Source organism: Echinops telfairi, unplaced genomic scaffold (genome assembly GCF_000313985.2).
Source record: "Echinops telfairi isolate 266 unplaced genomic scaffold, ASM31398v2 ScPeMD7_7468;HRSCAF=8506_0, whole genome shotgun sequence".
NCBI classification, from domain to species: Eukaryota; Metazoa; Chordata; class Mammalia; order Afrosoricida; family Tenrecidae; genus Echinops; species Echinops telfairi.
The window spans coordinates 96,351,683-96,355,744 of NW_022111369.1; positions in this window are offsets into that span (position 1 = coordinate 96,351,683).

Sequence of the window (4,062 nt, forward strand, 5' to 3'; positions counted from 1 at the left end):
GAAGTAGCAATGAAAATAATTTTATGGTTGGCGGTCACCACAACATGAGGAGCTGTATGAAAGGGCTGTGACATGAGGAAGCATTAGGAAGTTGAGAACCACTCTGCTAGACTGTCAATGTCAAACCTGTTGTCATGGATCCATGTGGACTCACAGCGACCCTGTTTCCCAGACTGCGAATCTTGATGGGAGCAGAGAGCCTCATCATTCTCCTGCTGAGCGGCTGGTGGGTTTGAACCATTGACCTTGCAGTTGGCAGCCTAACGCCAAACTCATAATTCTGATAGGCACATGATACCAAACAGTGTGCCCTGATTTCCTTTGATACCAGCCAGACTTGAATGGTCTGGAACTGAACCATAGTGCACCTGAACTTCAGGCACACCAGAGACCAGTCCTGCCTGCCCTGGGTTTTCCCAGCAGTCCCTGGGGGGAGGCAAAAGAACTACTCCATCCAGGCTTGGAGTCTGTTGTTCTGCCCAAACACATCTGGGGACGATGGGAAAAATAGATTGGTTTTGCTGTCAAGGTGGGGAGGGAGAAAAGCCACATTCTTTGAAGAGTTGGAAAATTATAGCATCTGATATTTATTCCAGGAACCTCGGTGGCATAAGTGTTGCAAGGTTGGCAGTTCAAACCCACCAGCCAGGCCAAGGGAGAAAGATGAGGCAGTCTGCTTCTGTAAAAATGTACAGCCTGGGAGACCCTGGGAATTGGTACTACTCTGTTGGAATACACTGGGTGACAGTGGTTTGGGCTGATTTTTGTAATATATTTGACATCTTCTTGCAGTCCAGGGTGTTCCTGGGTGGTGCAGTTAATATGCTCTGCTGTTAACTTGAAGGTTGGAGGTTCACAGCCTCCCAGAAAGGTCTCTGAGGGAAGGCCTGGTGGAGGCGGGGTGGGGGTGCAGAAAGCCATAAATAATTAATCTGTGCCCGGGCAGACTGACACCCGTCGGGTCAGCCCTGAGTAAAGTGTGACGCTGGGCTAACTGGCTTGGCTTGCAAATTCAGAAGGCCGCTCCTCAGCCCTCCCTCAGCAAGACCCAGCTTGCCACACCCCGGCGAGTTTCCCACACACCACCCTGCTCTTCACTCCCGGAGCTAAAGCAGGCAAATGAGAAGGCCAGGGGAGCCGGGCAGGCCCGGAAACTGCTCAACTCGTCACACGTGGCTGACCACTTGGGGAGAATGACCAGTTTGGGCAGCAGCACTGAAAGAAAGGCCTCTCTGTGATCAAGGTGAGCCGTGGAAAAGTGCGCCCCAAACCCTGAAGTCCCTCCATCTGAGTTCTGCCTGCGCTCAGACCCTCTTTCCATTCTACTGCCTGCCCCGGGATGGGAAACTTGATAACTCTGCTTCCCACACAGAAGCTAGTCAGGGTTTGAATACCTTCAAATACCTTCAATACCTCTCTCTCTCTCTCTCTTTCACACACACACACACACACACAGAGTCTTCTGTCAGAACACTAGGTTGGCCCACCGCCTTTCCTCAACAACACCACGGCCCCAAGACCAGACTAAAAGAAAAGAGGGTAGAAAACCCTTGGGGGTGGGTGCTTGTTTCAGATACACAAGCAGAGAATCAAACCTAGAGACAGTCTCCTGTTTCAGAACTGGGCAACCATTGCTGGAAAGAACTGTGGAGAGAGAGGTCTTCTGACTCAACAGTTATCAGAAAAGAGTAACTCAGATGGCTGAAGGCTGACAGAATTGGGTTCAGTAAAACTCTGATTCTGGGTGCAGAGGAGAAAGTAAAGAAGCCACCTTGCGTCTCGCTCCAGAAACAATTGAGTCCTGTATGGTCTGGCCACTCTGAAGTCACCGTCTCAGTGGGGTGTGCCACAGCTCCCAGCCTAACCCTCCAGACCATTGCCACCCACCAGCGCCAGCCCAGAGGGTCAGGCCACTAGAGTAGCAGGACCAGAAAACTCAACTGTGGGTGCTCTGCTCCTAGTTGTCCATTTGGAATGTTGTGTCATTCCATGAACTTTGGGGCAATCTGACAAACCAACCAATCACTTTGTCATGCTTCTAGGCTGTGGCCCAGCCATGCAGGACTCCATCTCGTCCTCCCTAGAGAGAACACAGAGAATAGGGTTGAGCCTCAAGACCTTGCTCATACAGTGTGTGTGGAATAGGAGCCCCTCCCAGAAAACTGGCCACATCAGAACCAGGGCTTTGATCTTGCACTGACCGATTGGGGTTGTTAGGAGCCATCGAGTTGGTTCTGACCCATAGTGACCCTGTGTACAGCAGAACAAAGCTCAGCCCAGTCCGGAGCCATCCTCACAGTTGTTCCTATGCCTGAGCCCATTGTTGCAGCCACCGTGTCCATCTATCTGGTGAAAGGCCTTCCTCCTTGTTGCTGCCCCTCCACTTTACCAAGCATGATGTCCTTCTCCCTAGACTGCTCTCTCCTGACAACACGCCCAAAGTACATAAGGAGACATCTTGCCATTCGTGTCTATAAGGAGCACTCTGGATGTACTTCTTCCAAGACAGATTGGTTTATCCTTTTAACAATCAATGGTCCTTTCAATATTCTTCACAAGCACCATAATTCAAATGCATAGTTGTTCTTCAGTCTTCCTATCCAGTGTCCAGTTTTCACATGGATAAGAGGCAATTGAAAAAAACATGGCTTGGCCCACACATACCTTAGTCCTCAAAGTAACCCCCCTGCTTTTTAACAATCGAAAACGATCTTGTTCTGCAGATTGACCCAATGCAGCACGGCTTTGATTGCGAGTGTTGATTCCATGAGCACTGATTGTGACCTATGGTTCCTTCAAGAGTTCAGGCAGAAGAGATAGGATCTGCCTACTAGCTCAACTGTTTAAATATCCAATGAATGCTATTGACCACCACAACAAAGTTATCTTTTCCATTTGTAAGCATGTGTTTACTTTATCAACACTAGGCTAGTCCATGTACTTACAAAGAAAGAGCAGCTATTCATAAAAGAACAAGCGGAACCTCCTTATCTTTGCCAATTTTAACTCTCAAGGTTGAATAATCTCAGATCCACCCCTTCCACCCACTGTCATTGAGTCTGTTCGACTCACAATAACCTTATAGGATGGGATGGAACTGCCCCTGTGGTTTTCTGAGACTGAAACTCTTTAGAAAAGTAGAAAATCTCACCTTTCTCACCTGGAGCAGCTGGTGGTTTTGAACTGTTGACCTTGTGGTTAGCAGCCCAATGGGTAGCCACTATGCCACCAGGGCTTCAATTCATATTGGCCCCATAGGGCACAGTAGAACTGTGTCTTAGGTTTCCTCAAACAGTAACTCTTCATAGGAGCAGATAGTCTCTTCTTTCTCCTGAGGAGCAGCTGGTGGGTTTGAACCACCAATCTTTAAGTTATCAGCCCAATACTTAACCTACTATGGAACCAGGGTTCCTTAATCTCAAATAGAATTTACATATATATATACATATATTTAATTTAATGCCATTGAGTCCATTCTAACTCATAGTGATCCAGTAAGCGTGTAGAATTGCCCCTTTTGCATTGCTGAAACTGTAAATCTTTATGGGAACAGAAAGCCTCATCTTTTTCTCACGGGGCACCTGGTGGGTTTCAACTGCTAACTTTCTGATCAGAAGCCCATAGGGAAGCCACTCACCCATCAGAGACCCTGCACTCAATTACCATAATGAAAAGAACCAAGCCATTTCCATTATGTCAATGCCAACTCATAGTGACCCTTTGGGCAGGGTAGAACTTCCCCTGTAAGGTTCCAAGACTGTAACGCTTTATGAGAGTAGAAAGCCTCACCATTCTTCCTCAGAGCAACTGGTGGTTTCAAACTGCTGAGCTTGCAATTAGTAGTTCAATGTGTAACCACTAAGCCACCAATTACTATCATAAAACCAAACCAAATTCACTGCCCTAAAGTGGATGCCGACTCATAACAACCCTAAAGCACAGGTAGAACTGCCCCATGAGTTGCCAAGACTGTAACTCTTTACGGGAGTAGAAAGCTCTGTCTTTCTTCAAAATCCCCATATTAGGAATTAAAAATTCGAATACTCTTGTCCAATAGGTCAC